Source organism: Pleurodeles waltl, chromosome 3_1 (assembly GCF_031143425.1).
Source record: "Pleurodeles waltl isolate 20211129_DDA chromosome 3_1, aPleWal1.hap1.20221129, whole genome shotgun sequence".
NCBI lineage: Eukaryota > Metazoa > Chordata > Amphibia > Caudata > Salamandridae > Pleurodeles > Pleurodeles waltl.
Genome location: NC_090440.1, coordinates 1,601,207,712 through 1,601,224,692, shown reverse-complemented (window position 1 = coordinate 1,601,224,692; position 16,981 = coordinate 1,601,207,712).

Below are 16,981 nucleotides of genomic sequence, written 5' to 3'. Positions count from 1 at the left end.
CCATTTTTTGACAAAATACAGAGCTGTTTTTTGCAAGTGCCTACCTGTAGATTTTGGCCTCTAGCTCAGCCGGCACATAGGGAAACCTACCAAACCTGTGTATTTTTTAAAACTAGAGACCTAGGGGAATCCAAGATGGGGTGACTCGTGGGGCTCTGACCAGGTTCTGTTACCCAGAATCCTTTGCAAACCTCAAAAAGTGGCTAAAAAAAGAAGTTTTCCTCACATTTCGGTGACAGAAAGTTGTGGAATCTGAGAGGAGCCACAAATTTCCTTCCACCCAGCGTTCCCCCAAGTCTCCCGATAAAAATGATACCTCACTTGTGTGGGTAGGCCTAGAGCCCGCGACAGGAAATGCCCCAAAACACAACGTGGACACATCCAATTTTTTGACAAAATACAGAGCTGTTTTTTGCAAAGTGCCTACCTGTAGATTTTGGCCTCTAGCTCAGCCGGCACATAGGGAAACCTACCAAACCTGTGTATTTTTGAAAACTAGAGACCTAGGGGAATCCAAGATGGGGTGACTCGTGGGGCTCTGACCAGGTTCTGTTACCCAGAATCCTTTGCAAACCTCAAAAAGTGGCTAAAAAAACATGTTTTCCTCACATTTCGGTGACACAAAGGTGTGGAATCTGAGAGGAGCCACAAATTACCTTCCACCCAGCGTTCCCCCAAGTCTCCCGATAAAAATGGTACCTCACTTGTTTGGGTAGGCCTAGCGCCCGCGACAGGGAATGCCCCAAAACACAACGTGGACACATCCCATTTTTTGACAAAATACAGAACTGTTTTTTGCAAAGTGCCTGCCTGTAGATTTTGGCCTCTAGCTCAGCCGGCACATAGGGAAACCTACCAAACCTGTGCATTTTTTAAAACTAGAGACCTAGGGGAATCCAAGATGGGGTGACTCGTGGGGCTCTGACCAGGTTCTGTTACCCAGAATCCTTTGCAAACCTCAAAAAGTGGCTAAAAAAACAAGTTTTCCTCAAATTTCTGTGACAGAAAGTTCTGGAATCTGAGAGGAGCCACAAATTTCCTTCCACCCAGCGTTCCCCAAGTCTCCCGATAAAAATGATACCTCACTTGTGTGGGTAGGCCTAGCGCCCGCGACAGGAAATGCCCCAAAACACAACGTGGACACATCCCATTTTTTGACAAAATACAGAGCTGTTTTTTGCAAAGTGCCTACCTGTAGATTTTGGCCTCTAGCTCAGCCGGCACATAGGGAAACCTACCAAACCTGTGTATTTTTGAAAACTAGAGAGCTAGGGGAATCCAAGATGGGGTGACTCGTGGGGCTCTGACCAGGTTCTGTTACCAAGAATCCTTTGCAAACCTCAAAAAGTGGCTAAAAAAACAAGTTTTCCTCACATTTCGGTGACAGGAAGTTCTGGAATCTGAGAGGAGCCACAAATTTCCTTCCACCCAGCGTTCCCCCAAGTCTCCCGATAAAAATTATGCCTCACTTGTGTGGGTAGGCCTAGCGCCCGCGACAGGAAATGCCCCAAAACACAACGTGGACACATCCCATTTTTTGCCAAAATACAGAGCTGTTTTTTGCAAAGTGCCTACCTGTAGATTTTGGCCTCTAGCTCAGCCGGCACATAGGGAAACCTACCAAACCTGTGTATTTTTTAAACTAGAGACCTAGGGGAATCCAAGATGGGGTGACTCGTGGGGCTCTGACCAGGTTCTGTTACCCAGAATCCTTTGCAAACCTCAAAAAGTGGCTAAAAAAACAAGTTTTCCTCAAATTTCTGTGACAGAAAGTTCTGGAATCTGAGAGGAGCCACAAATTTCCTTCCACCCAGCGTTCCCCCAAGTCTCCCGATAAAAATGATACCTCACTTGTGTGGGTAGGCCTAGCGCCCACGACAGGAAATGCCCCAAAACACAACATGGACACATCCCATTTTTTGACAAAATACAGAGCTGTTTTTTGCAAAGTGCCTACCTGTAGATTTTGGCCTCTAGCTCAGCCGGCACATAGGGAAACCTACCAAACCTGTGTATTCTTGAAAACTAGAGAGCTAGGGGAATCCAAGATGGGGTGACTCGTGGGGCTCTGACCAGGTTCTGTTACCCAGAATCCTTTGCAAACCTCAAAAAGTGGCTAAAAAAACAAGTTTTCCTCACATTTCGGTGACAGAAAGTTCTGGAATCTGAGAGGAGCCACAAATTTCCTTCCACCCAGCGTTCCCCCAAGTCTCCCGATAAAAATTATACCTCACTTGTGTGGGTAGGCCTAGCGCCCGCGACAGGAAATGCCCCAAAACACAACGTGGACACATCCCATTTTTTGACAAAATACAGAGCTGTTTTTTGCAAAGTGCCTACCTGTAGATTTTGGCCTCTATCTCACCCGGCACATAGGGAAACCTACCAAACCTGTGCATTTTTTTAAACTAGAGACCTAGGGGAATCCAAGATGGGGTGACTCGTGGGGCTCTGACCAGGTTCTGTTACCCAGAATCCTTTGCAAACCTCAAAAAGTGGCTAAAAAAACAAGTTTTCCTCAAATTTCTGTGACAGAAAGTTCTGGAATCTGAGAGGAGCCACAAATTTCCTTCCACCCAGCGTTCCCCCAAGTCTCCCGATAAAAATGATACCTCACTTGTGTGGGTAGGCCTAGCGCCCGCGACAGGAAATGCCCCAAAACACAACGTGGACACATCCCATTTTTTGACAAAATACAGAGCTGTTTTTTGCAAAGTGCCTACCTGTAGATTTTGGCCTCTAGCTCAGCCGGCACATAGGGAAACCTACCAAACCTGTGTATTTTTTAAAACGAGAGACCTAGGGAAATCCAAGATGGGGTGACTCGTGGGGCTCTGACCAGGTTCTGTTACCCAGAATCCTTTGCAAACCTCAAAAAGTGGCTAAAAAAACAAGTTTTCCTCACATTTCGGTGACAGAAAGTTGTGGAATCTGAGAGGAGCCACAAATTTCCTTCCACCCAGCGTTCCCCAAAGTCTCCCGATAAAAATGGTACCTCACTTGTGTGGGTAGGCCTAGCGCCCGCGACAGGAAATGCCCCAAAACACAACGTGGACACATCCCATTTTTTGACAAAATACAGAGCTGTTTTTTGCAAAGTGCCTACCTGTAGATTTTGGCCTCTAGCTCAGCCGGCACATAGGGAAACCTACCAAACCTGTGTATTTTTGAAAACTAGAGAGCTAGGGGAATCCAAGATGGGGTGACTCGTGGGGCTCTGACCAGGTTCTGTTACCCAGAATCCTTTGCAAACCTCAAAAAGTGGCTAAAAAAACAGGTTTTCCTCACATTTCGGTGACAGAAAGTTCTGGAATCTGAGAGGAGCCACAAATTTCCTTCCACCCAGCGTTCCCCCAAGTCTCCCGATAAAGATTATACCTCACTTGTGTGGGTAGGCCTAGCGCCCGCGACAGGAAATGCCCCAAAACACAACGTGGACACATCCCATTTTTTGACAAAATACAGAGCTGTTTTTTGCAAAGTGCCTACCTGTAGATTTTGGCCTCTAGCTCAGCCGGCACATAGGGAAACCTACCAAACCTGTGTATTTTTTAAAACTAGAGACCTAGGGGAATCCAAGATGGGGTGACTCGTGGGGCTCTGACCAGGTTCTGTTACCCAGAATCCTTTGCAAACCTCAAAAAGTGGCTAAAAAAAGAAGTTTTCCTCACATTTCGGTGACAGAAAGTTGTGGAATCTGAGAGGAGCCACAAATTTCCTTCCACCCAGCGTTCCCCCAAGTCTCCCGATAAAAATGATACCTCACTTGTGTGGGTAGGCCTAGAGCCCGCGACAGGAAATGCCCCAAAACACAACGTGGACACATCCAATTTTTTGACAAAATACAGAGCTGTTTTTTGCAAAGTGCCTACCTGTAGATTTTGGCCTCTAGCTCAGCCGGCACATAGGGAAACCTACCAAACCTGTGTATTTTTGAAAACTAGAGACCTAGGGGAATCCAAGATGGGGTGACTCGTGGGGCTCTGACCAGGTTCTGTTACCCAGAATCCTTTGCAAACCTCAAAAAGTGGCTAAAAAAACATGTTTTCCTCACATTTCGGTGACACAAAGGTGTGGAATCTGAGAGGAGCCACAAATTACCTTCCACCCAGCGTTCCCCCAAGTCTCCCGATAAAAATGGTACCTCACTTGTTTGGGTAGGCCTAGCGCCCGCGACAGGGAATGCCCCAAAACACAACGTGGACACATCCCATTTTTTGACAAAATACAGAACTGTTTTTTGCAAAGTGCCTGCCTGTAGATTTTGGCCTCTAGCTCAGCCGGCACATAGGGAAACCTACCAAACCTGTGCATTTTTTAAAACTAGAGACCTAGGGGAATCCAAGATGGGGTGACACGTGGGGCTCTGACCAGGTTCTGTTACCCAGAATCCTTTGCAAACCTCAAAAAGTGGCTAAAAAAACAAGTTTTCCTCAAATTTCTGTGACAGAAAGTTCTGGAATCTGAGAGGAGCCACAAATTTCCTTCCACCCAGCGTTCCCCCAAGTCTCCCGATAAAAATGATACCTCACTTGTGTGGGTAGGCCTAGCGCCCGCGACAGGAAATGCCCCAAAACACAACGTGGACACATCCCATTTTTTGACAAAATACAGAGCTGTTTTTTGCAAAGTGCCTACCTGTAGATTTTGGCCTCTAGCTCAGCCGGCACATAGGGAAACCTACCAAACCTGTGCATTTTTTAAAACTAGAGACCTACGGGAATCCAAGATGGGGTGACTCGTGGGGCTCTGACCAGGTTCTGTTACCCAGAATCCTTTGCAAACCTCAAAAAGTGGCTAAAAAAACAAGTTTTCCTCAAATTTCTGTGACAGAAAGTTCTGGAATCTGAGAGGAGCCACAAATTTCCTTCCACCCAGCGTTCCCCCAAGTCTCCCGATAAAAATGATACCTCACTTGTGTGGGTAGGCCTAGCGCCCGCGACAGGAAATGCCCCAAAACACAACGTGGACACATCCCATTTTTTGACAAAATACAGAGCTGTTTTTTGCAAAGTGCCTACCTGTAGATTTTGGCCTCTAGCTCAGCCGGCACATAGGGAAACCTACCAAACCTGTGTATTTTTGAAAACTAGAGAGCTAGGGGAATCCAAGATGGGGTGACTCGTGGGGCTCTGACCAGGTTCTGTTACCAAGAATCCTTTGCAAACCTCAAAAAGTGGCTAAAAAAACAAGTTTTCCTCACATTTCGGTGACAGAAAGTTCTGGAATCTGAGAGGAGCCACAAATTTCCTTCCACCCAGCGTTCCCCCAAGTCTCCCGATAAAAATTATACCTCACTTGTGTGGGTAGGCCTAGCGCCCGCGACAGGAAATGCCCCAAAACACAACGTGGACACATCCCATTTTTTGACAAAATACAGAGCTGTTTTTTGCAAAGTGCCTACCTGTAGATTTTGGCCTCTAGCTCAGCCGGCACATAGGGAAACCTACCAAACCTGTGTATTTTTTAAAACTAGAGACCTAGGGGAATCCAAGATGGGGTGACTCGTGGGGCTCTGACCAGGTTCTGTTACCCAGAATCCTTTGCAAACCTCAAAAAGTGGCTAAAAAAACAAGTTTTCCTCAAATTTCTGTGACAGAAAGTTCTGGAATCTGAGAGGAGCAACAAATTTCCTTCCACCCAGCGTTCCTCCAAGTCTCCCGATAAAAATGATACCTCACTTGTGTGGGTAGGCCTAGCGCCCGCGACAGGAAATGCCCCAAAACACAACATGGACACATCCCATTTTTTGACAAAATACAGAGCTGTTTTTTGCAAAGTGCCTACCTGTAGATTTTGGCCTCTAGCTCAGCCGGCACATAGGGAAACCTACCAAACCTGTGTATTCTTGAAAACTAGAGAGCTAGGGGAATCCAAGATGGGGTGACTCGTGGGGCTCTGACCAGGTTCTGTTACCCAGAATCCTTTGCAAACCTCAAAAAGTGGCTAAAAAAAGAAGTTTTCCTCACATTTCGGTGACAGAAAGTTCTGGAATCTGAGAGGAGCCACAAATTTCCTTCCACCCAGCGTTCCCCCAAGTCTCCCGATAAAAATTATACCTCACTTGTGTGGGTAGGCCTAGCGCCCGCGACAGGAAATGCCCCAAAACACAACGTGGACACATCCCATTTTTTGACAAAATACAGAGCTGTTTTTTGCAAAGTGCCTACCTGTAGATTTTGGCCTCTAGCTCAGCCGGCACATAGGGAAACCTACCAAACCTGTGTATTTTTTAAAACTAGAGACCTAGGGGAATCCAAGATGGGGTGACTCGTGGGGCTCTGACCAGGTTCTGTTACCCAGAATCCTTTGCAAACCTCAAAAAGTGGCTAAAAAAAGAAGTTTTCCTCACATTTCGGTGACAGAAAGTTGTGGAATCTGAGAGGAGCCACAAATTTCCTTCCACCCAGCGTTCCCCCAAGTCTCCAGATAAAAATGATACCTCACTTGTGTGGGTAGGCCTAGAGCCCGCGACAGGAAATGCCCCAAAACACAACGTGGACACATCCAATTTTTTGACAAAATACAGAGCTGTTTTTTGCAAAGTGCCTACCTGTAGATTTTGGCCTCTAGCTCAGCCGGCACATAGGGAAACCTACCAAACCTGTGTATTTTTTAAAACTAGAGACCTAGGGGAATCCAAGATGGGGTGACTCGTGGGGCTCTGACCAGGTTCTGTTTCCCAGAATCCTTTGCAAACCTCAAAAAGTGGCTAAAAAAACAAGTTTTCCTCACATTTCGGTGACAGAAAGGTGTGGAATCTGAGAGGAGCCACAAATTACCTTCCACCCAGCGTTCCCCCAAGTCTCCCGATAAAAATGGTACCTCACTTGTTTGGGTAGGCCTAGCGCCCGCGACAGGGAATGCCCCAAAACACAACGTGGACACATCCCATTTTTTGACAAAATACAGAACTGTTTTTTGCAAAGTGCCTGCCTGTAGATTTTGGCCTCTAGCTCAGCCGGCACATAGGGAAACCTACCAAACCTGTGCATTTTTTAAAACTAGAGACCTACGGGAATCCAAGATGGGGTGACTCGTGGGGCTCTGACCAGGTTCTGTTACCCAGAATCCTTTGCAAACCTCAAAAAGTGGCTAAAAAAACAAGTTTTCCTCAAATTTCTGTGACAGAAAGTTCTGGAATCTGAGAGGAGCCACAAATTTCCTTCCACCCAGCGTTCCCCCAAGTCTCCCGATAAAAATGATACCTCACTTGTGTGGGTAGGCCTAGCGCCCGCGACAGGAAATGCCCCAAAACACAACGTGGACACATCCCATTTTTTGACAAAATACAGAGCTGTTTTTTGCAAAGTGCCTACCTGTAGATTTTGGCCTCTAGCTCAGCCGGCACATAGGGAAACCTACCAAACCTGTGTATTTTTGAAAACTAGAGAGCTAGGGGAATCCAAGATGGGGTGACTCGTGGGGCTCTGACCAGGTTCTGTTACCAAGAATCCTTTGCAAACCTCAAAAAGTGGCTAAAAAAACAAGTTTTCCTCACATTTCGGTGACAGAAAGTTCTGGAATCTGAGAGGAGCCACAAATTTCCTTCCACCCAGCGTTCCCCCAAGTCTCCCGATAAAAATTATACCTCACTTGTGTGGGTAGGCCTAGCGCCCGCGACAGGAAATGCCCCAAAACACAACGTGGACACATCCCATTTTTTGACAAAATACAGAGCTGTTTTTTGCAAAGTGCCTACCTGTAGATTTTGGCCTCTAGCTCAGCCGGCACATAGGGAAACCTACCAAACCTGTGTATTTTTTAAAACTAGAGACCTAGGGGAATCCAAGATGGGGTGACTCGTGGGGCTCTGACCAGGTTCTGTTACCCAGAATCCTTTGCAAACCTCAAAAAGTGGCTAAAAAAACAAGTTTTCCTCAAATTTCTGTGACAGAAAGTTCTGGAATCTGAGAGGAGCAACAAATTTCCTTCCACCCAGCGTTCCCCCAAGTCTCCCGATAAAAATGATACCTCACTTGTGTGGGTAGGCCTAGCGCCCGCGACAGGAAATGCCCCAAAACACAACATGGACACATCCCATTTTTTGACAAAATACAGAGCTGTTTTTTGCAAAGTGCCTACCTGTAGATTTTGGCCTCTAGCTCAGCCGGCACATAGGGAAACCTACCAAACCTGTGTATTCTTGAAAACTAGAGAGCTAGGGGAATCCAAGATGGGGTGACTCGTGGGGCTCTGACCAGGTTCTGTTACCCAGAATCCTTTGCAAACCTCAAAAAGTGGCTAAAAAAAGAAGTTTTCCTCACATTTCGGTGACAGAAAGTTCTGGAATCTGAGAGGAGCCACAAATTTCCTTCCACCCAGCGTTCCCCCAAGTCTCCCGATAAAAATTATACCTCACTTGTGTGGGTAGGCCTAGCGCCCGCGACAGGAAATACCCCAAAACACAACGTGGACACATCCCATTTTTTGACAAAATACAGAGCTGTTTTTTGCAAAGTGCCTACCTGTAGATTTTGGCCTCTAGCTCAGCCGGCACATAGGGAAACCTACCAAACCTGTGTATTTTTTAAAACGAGAGACCTAGGGGAATCCAAGATGGGGTGACTCGTGGGGCTCTGACCAGGTTCTGTTACCCAGAATCCTTTGCAAACCTCAAAAAGTGGCTAAAAAAACAAGTTTTCCTCACATTTCGGTGACAGAAAGTTGTGGAATCTGAGAGGAGCCACAAATTTCCTTCCACCCAGCGTTCCCCAAAGTCTCCCGATAAAAATGGTACCTCACTTGTGTGGGTAGGCCTAGCGCCCGCGACAGGAAATGCCCCAAAACACAACGTGGACACATCCCATTTTTTGACAAAATACAGAGCTGTTTTTTGCAAAGTGCCTACCTGTAGATTTTGGCCTCTAGCTCAGCCGGCACATAGGGAAACCTACCAAACCTGAGTATTTTTGAAAACTAGAGAGCTAGGGGAATCCAAGATGGGGTGACTCGTGGGGCTCTGACCAGGTTCTGTTACCCAGAATCCTTTGCAAACCTCAAAAAGTGGCTAAAAAAACAGGTTTTCCTCACATTTCGGTGACAGAAAGTTCTGGAATCTGAGAGGAGCCACAAATTTCCTTCCACCCAGCGTTCCCCCAAGTCTCCCGATAAAGATTATACCTCACTTGTGTGGGTAGGCCTAGCGCCCGCGACAGGAAATGCCCCAAAACACAACGTGGACACATCCCATTTTTTGACAAAATACAGAGCTGTTTTTTGCAAAGTGCCTACCTGTAGATTTTGGCCTCTAGCTCAGCCGGCACATAGGGAAACCTACCAAACCTGTGCATTTTTTAAAACTAGAGACCTACGGGAATCCAAGATGGGGTGACTCGTGGGGCTCTGACCAGGTTCTGTTACCCAGAATCCTTTGCAAACCTCAAAAAGTGGCTAAAAAAACAAGTTTTCCTCAAATTTCTGTGACAGAAAGTTCTGGAATCTGAGAGGAGCCACAAATTTCCTTCCACCCAGCGTTCCCCCAAGTCTCCCGATAAAAATGATACCTCACTTGTGTGGGTAGGCCTAGCGCCCGCGACAGGAAATGCCCCAAAACACAACGTGGACACATCCCATTTTTTGACAAAATACAGAGCTGTTTTTTGCAAAGTGCCTACCTGTAGATTTTGGCCTCTAGCTCAGCCGGCACATAGGGAAACCTACCAAACCTGTGTATTTTTGAAACTAGAGAGCTAGGGGAATCCAAGATGGGGTGACTCGTGGGGCTCTGACCAGGTTCTGTTACCAAGAATCCTTTGCAAACCTCAAAAAGTGGCTAAAAAAACAAGTTTTCCTCACATTTCGGTGACAGAAAGTTCTGGAATCTGAGAGGAGCCACAAATTTCCTTCCACCCAGCGTTCCCCCAAGTCTCCCGATAAAAATTATACCTCACTTGTGTGGGTAGGCCTAGCGCCCGCGACAGGAAATGCCCCAAAACACAACGTGGACACATCCCATTTTTTGACAAAATACAGAGCTGTTTTTTGCAAAGTGCCTACCTGTAGATTTTGGCCTCTAGCTCAGCCGGCACATAGGGAAACCTACCAAACCTGTGTATTTTTTAAAACTAGAGACCTAGGGGAATCCAAGATGGGGTGACTCGTGGGGCTCTGACCAGGTTCTGTTACCCAGAATCCTTTGCAAACCTCAAAAAGTGGCTAAAAAAACAAGTTTTCCTCAAATTTCTGTGACAGAAAGTTCTGGAATCTGAGAGGAGCAACAAATTTCCTTCCACCCAGCGTTCCCCCAAGTCTCCCGATAAAAATGATACCTCACTTGTGTGGGTAGGCCTAGCGCCCGCGACAGGAAATGCCCCAAAACACAACATGGACACATCCCATTTTTTGACAAAATACAGAGCTGTTTTTTGCAAAGTGCCTACCTGTAGATTTTGGCCTCTAGCTCAGCCGGCACATAGGGAAACCTACCAAACCTGTGTATTCTTGAAAACTAGAGAGCTAGGGGAATCCAAGATGGGGTGACTCGTGGGGCTCTGACCAGGTTCTGTTACCCAGAATCCTTTGCAAACCTCAAAAAGTGGCTAAAAAAGAAGTTTTCCTCACATTTCGGTGACAGAAAGTTCTGGAATCTGAGAGGAGCCACAAATTTCCTTCCACCCAGCGTTCCCCCAAGTCTCCCGATAAAAATTATACCTCACTTGTGTGGGTAGGCCTAGCGCCCGCGACAGGAAATGCCCCAAAACACAACGTGGACACATCCCATTTTTTGACAAAATACAGAGCTGTTTTTTGCAAAGTGCCTACCTGTAGATTTTGGCCTCTATCTCACCCGGCACATAGGGAAACCTACCAAACCTGTGCATTTTTTAAAACTAGAGACCTAGGGGAATCCAAGATGGGGTGACTCGTGGGGCTCTGACCAGGTTCTGTTACCCAGAATCCTTTGCAAACCTCAAAAAGTGGCTAAAAAAACAAGTTTTCCTCACATTTCGGTGACAGAAAGTTCTGGAATCTGAGAGGAGCCACAAATTTCCTTCCACCCAGCGTTCCCCCAAGTCTCCCGATAAAAATTATACCTCACTTGTGTGGGTAGGCCTAGCGCCCGCGACAGGAAATACCCCAAAACACAACGTGGACACATCCCATTTTTTGACAAAATACAGAGCTGTTTTTTGCAAAGTGCCTACCTGTAGATTTTGGCCTCTAGCTCAGCCGGCACATAGGGAAACCTACCAAACCTGTGTATTTTTTAAAACGAGAGACCTAGGGGAATCCAAGATGGGGTGACTCGTGGGGCTCTGACCAGGTTCTGTTACCCAGAATCCTTTGCAAACCTCAAAAAGTGGCTAAAAAAACAAGTTTTCCTCACATTTCGGTGACAGAAAGTTGTGGAATCTGAGAGGAGCCACAAATTTCCTTCCACCCAGCGTTCCCCAAAGTCTCCCGATAAAAATGGTACCTCACTTGTGTGGGTAGGCCTAGCGCCCGCGACAGGAAATGCCCCAAAACACAACGTGGACACATCCCATTTTTTGACAAAATACAGAGCTGTTTTTTGCAAAGTGCCTACCTGTAGATTTTGGCCTCTAGCTCAGCCGGCACATAGGGAAACCTACCAAACCTGAGTATTTTTGAAAACTAGAGAGCTAGGGGAATCCAAGATGGGGTGACTCGTGGGGCTCTGACCAGGTTCTGTTACCCAGAATCCTTTGCAAACCTCAAAAAGTGGCTAAAAAAACAGGTTTTCCTCACATTTCGGTGACAGAAAGTTCTGGAATCTGAGAGGAGCCACAAATTTCCTTCCACCCAGCGTTCCCCCAAGTCTCCCGATAAAGATTATACCTCACTTGTGTGGGTAGGCCTAGCGCCCGCGACAGGAAATGCCCCAAAACACAACGTGGACACATCCCATTTTTTGACAAAATACAGAGCTGTTTTTTGCAAAGTGCCTACCTGTAGATTTTGGCCTCTAGCTCAGCCGGCACATAGGGAAACCTACCAAACCTGTGTATTTTTTAAAACTAGAGACCTAGGGGAATCCAAGATGGGGTGACTCGTGGGGCTCTGACCAGGTTCTGTTACCCAGAATCCTTTGCAAACCTCAAAAAGTGGCTAAAAAAAGAAGTTTTCCTCACATTTCGGTGACAGAAAGTTGTGGAATCTGAGAGGAGCCACAAATTTCCTTCCACCCAGCGTTCCCCCAAGTCTCCCGATAAAAATGATACCTCACTTGTGTGGGTAGGCCTAGAGCCCGCGACAGGAAATGCCCCAAAACACAACGTGGACACATCCAATTTTTTGACAAAATACAGAGCTGTTTTTTGCAAAGTGCCTACCTGTAGATTTTGGCCTCTAGCTCAGCCGGCACATAGGGAAACCTACCAAACCTGTGTATTTTTGAAAACTAGAGACCTAGGGGAATCCAAGATGGGGTGACTCGTGGGGCTCTGACCAGGTTCTGTTACCCAGAATCCTTTGCAAACCTCAAAAAGTGGCTAAAAAAACATGTTTTCCTCACATTTCGGTGACACAAAGGTGTGGAATCTGAGAGGAGCCACAAATTACCTTCCACCCAGCGTTCCCCCAAGTCTCCCGATAAAAATGGTACCTCACTTGTTTGGGTAGGCCTAGCGCCCGCGACAGGGAATGCCCCAAAACACAACGTGGACACATCCCATTTTTTGACAAAATACAGAACTGTTTTTTGCAAAGTGCCTGCCTGTAGATTTTGGCCTCTAGCTCAGCCGGCACATAGGGAAACCTACCAAACCTGTGCATTTTTTAAAACTAGAGACCTAGGGGAATCCAAGATGGGGTGACTCGTGGGGCTCTGACCAGGTTCTGTTACCCAGAATCCTTTGCAAACCTCAAAAAGTGGCTAAAAAAACAAGTTTTCCTCAAATTTCTGTGACAGAAAGTTCTGGAATCTGAGAGGAGCCACAAATTTCCTTCCACCCAGCGTTCCCCCAAGTCTCCCGATAAAAATGATACCTCACTTGTGTGGGTAGGCCTAGCGCCCGCGACAGGAAATGCCCCAAAACACAACGTGGACACATCCCATTTTTTGACAAAATACAGAGCTGTTTTTTGCAAAGTGCCTACCTGTAGATTTTGGCCTCTAGCTCAGCCGGCACATAGGGAAACCTACCAAACCTGTGTATTTTTGAAAACTAGAGAGCTAGGGGAATCCAAGATGGGGTGACTCGTGGGGCTCTGACCAGGTTCTGTTACCAAGAATCCTTTGCAAACCTCAAAAAGTGGCTAAAAAAACAAGTTTTCCTCACATTTCGGTGACAGGAAGTTCTGGAATCTGAGAGGAGCCACAAATTTCCTTCCACCCAGCGTTCCCCCAAGTCTCCCGATAAAAATTATGCCTCACTTGTGTGGGTAGGCCTAGCGCCCGCGACAGGAAATGCCCCAAAACACAACGTGGACACATCCCATTTTTTGCCAAAATACAGAGCTGTTTTTTGCAAAGTGCCTACCTGTAGATTTTGGCCTCTAGCTCAGCCGGCACATAGGGAAACCTACCAAACCTGTGTATTTTTTAAAACTAGAGACCTAGGGGAATCCAAGATGGGGTGACTCGTGGGGCTCTGACCAGGTTCTGTTACCCAGAATCCTTTGCAAACCTCAAAAAGTGGCTAAAAAAACAAGTTTTCCTCAAATTTCTGTGACAGAAAGTTCTGGAATCTGAGAGGAGCCACAAATTTCCTTCCACCCAGCGTTCCCCCAAGTCTCCCGATAAAAATGATACCTCACTTGTGTGGGTAGGCCTAGCGCCCACGACAGGAAATGCCCCAAAACACAACATGGACACATCCCATTTTTTGACAAAATACAGAGCTGTTTTTTGCAAAGTGCCTACCTGTAGATTTTGGCCTCTAGCTCAGCCGGCACATAGGGAAACCTACCAAACCTGTGTATTCTTGAAAACTAGAGAGCTAGGGGAATCCAAGATGGGGTGACTCGTGGGGCTCTGACCAGGTTCTGTTACCCAGAATCCTTTGCAAACCTCAAAAAGTGGCTAAAAAAACAAGTTTTCCTCACATTTCGGTGACAGAAAGTTCTGGAATCTGAGAGGAGCCACAAATTTCCTTCCACCCAGCGTTCCCCCAAGTCTCCCGATAAAAATTATACCTCACTTGTGTGGGTAGGCCTAGCGCCCGCGACAGGAAATGCCCCAAAACACAACGTGGACACATCCCATTTTTTGACAAAATACAGAGCTGTTTTTTGCAAAGTGCCTACCTGTAGATTTTGGCCTCTATCTCACCCGGCACATAGGGAAACCTACCAAACCTGTGCATTTTTTTAAACTAGAGACCTAGGGGAATCCAAGATGGGGTGACTCGTGGGGCTCTGACCAGGTTCTGTTACCCAGAATCCTTTGCAAACCTCAAAAAGTGGCTAAAAAAACAAGTTTTCCTCAAATTTCTGTGACAGAAAGTTCTGGAATCTGAGAGGAGCCACAAATTTCCTTCCACCCAGCGTTCCCCCAAGTCTCCCGATAAAAATGATACCTCACTTGTGTGGGTAGGCCTAGCGCCCGCGACAGGAAATGCCCCAAAACACAACGTGGACACATCCCATTTTTTGACAAAATACAGAGCTGTTTTTTGCAAAGTGCCTACCTGTAGATTTTGGCCTCTAGCTCAGCCGGCACATAGGGAAACCTACCAAACCTGTGTATTTTTTAAAACGAGAGACCTAGGGAAATCCAAGATGGGGTGACTCGTGGGGCTCTGACCAGGTTCTGTTACCCAGAATCCTTTGCAAACCTCAAAAAGTGGCTAAAAAAACAAGTTTTCCTCACATTTCGGTGACAGAAAGTTGTGGAATCTGAGAGGAGCCACAAATTTCCTTCCACCCAGCGTTCACCAAAGTCTCCCGATAAAAATGGTACCTCACTTGTGTGGGTAGGCCTAGCGCCCGCGACAAGAAATGCCCCAAAACACAACGTGGACACATCCCATTTTTTGACAAAATACAGAGCTGTTTTTTGCAAAGTGCCTACCTGTAGATTTTGGCCTCTAGCTCAGCCGGCACATAGGGAAACCTACCAAACCTGTGTATTTTTGAAAACTAGAGAGCTAGGGGAATCCAAGATGGGGTGACTCGTGGGGCTCTGACCAGGTTCTGTTACCCAGAATCCTTTGCAAACCTCAAAAAGTGGCTAAAAAAACAGGTTTTCCTCACATTTCGGTGACAGAAAGTTCTGGAATCTGAGAGGAGCCACAAATTTCCTTCCACCCAGCGTTCCCCCAAGTCTCCCGATAAAGATTATACCTCACTTGTGTGGGTAGGCCTAGCGCCCGCGACAGGAAATGCCCCAAAACACAACGTGGACACATCCCATTTTTTGACAAAATACAGAGCTGTTTTTTGCAAAGTGCCTACCTGTAGATTTTGGCCTCTAGCTCAGCCGGCACATAGGGAAACCTACCAAACCTGTGTATTTTTTAAAACTAGAGACCTAGGGGAATCCAAGATGGGGTGACTCGTGGGGCTCTGACCAGGTTCTGTTACCCAGAATCCTTTGCAAACCTCAAAAAGTGGCTAAAAAAAGAAGTTTTCCTCACATTTCGGTGACAGAAAGTTGTGGAATCTGAGAGGAGCCACAAATTTCCTTCCACCCAGCGTTCCCCCAAGTCTCCCGATAAAAATGATACCTCACTTGTGTGGGTAGGCCTAGAGCCCGCGACAGGAAATGCCCCAAAACACAACGTGGACACATCCAATTTTTTGACAAAATACAGAGCTGTTTTTTGCAAAGTGCCTACCTGTAGATTTTGGCCTCTAGCTCAGCCGGCACATAGGGAAACCTACCAAACCTGTGTATTTTTGAAAACTAGAGACCTAGGGGAATCCAAGATGGGGTGACTCGTGGGGCTCTGACCAGGTTCTGTTACCCAGAATCCTTTGCAAACCTCAAAAAGTGGCTAAAAAAACATGTTTTCCTCACATTTCGGTGACACAAAGGTGTGGAATCTGAGAGGAGCCACAAATTACCTTCCACCCAGCGTTCCCCCAAGTCTCCCGATAAAAATGGTACCTCACTTGTTTGGGTAGGCCTAGCGCCCGCGACAGGGAATGCCCCAAAACACAACGTGGACACATCCCATTTTTTGACAAAATACAGAACTGTTTTTTGCAAAGTGCCTGCCTGTAGATTTTGGCCTCTAGCTCAGCCGGCACATAGGGAAACCTACCAAACCTGTGCATTTTTTAAAACTAGAGACCTAGGGGAATCCAAGATGGGGTGACACGTGGGGCTCTGACCAGGTTCTGTTACCCAGAATCCTTTGCAAACCTCAAAAAGTGGCTAAAAAAACAAGTTTTCCTCAAATTTCTGTGACAGAAAGTTCTGGAATCTGAGAGGAGCCACAAATTTCCTTCCACCCAGCGTTCCCCCAAGTCTCCCGATAAAAATGATACCTCACTTGTGTGGGTAGGCCTAGCGCCCGCGACAGGAAATGCCCCAAAACACAACGTGGACACATCCCATTTTTTGACAAAATACAGAGCTGTTTTTTGCAAAGTGCCTACCTGTAGATTTTGGCCTCTAGCTCAGCCGGCACATAGGGAAACCTACCAAACCTGTGTATTTTTGAAAACTAGAGAGCTAGGGGAATCCAAGATGGGGTGACTCGTGGGGCTCTGACCAGGTTCTGTTACCAAGAATCCTTTGCAAACCTCAAAAAGTGGATAAAAAAACAAGTTTTCCTCACATTTCGGTGACAGGAAGTTCTGGAATCTGAGAGGAGCCACAAATTTCCTTCCACCCAGCGTTCCCCCAAGTCTCCCGATAAAAATTATACCTCACTTGTGTGGGTAGGCCTAGCGCCCGCGACAGGAAATGCCCCAAAACACAACGTGGACACATCCCATTTTTTGCCAAAATACAGAGCTGTTTTTTGCAAAGTGCCTACCTGTAGATTTTGGCCTCTAGCTCAGCCGGCACATAGGGAAACCTACCAAACCTGTGTATTTTTTAAAACTAGAGACCTAGGGGAATCCA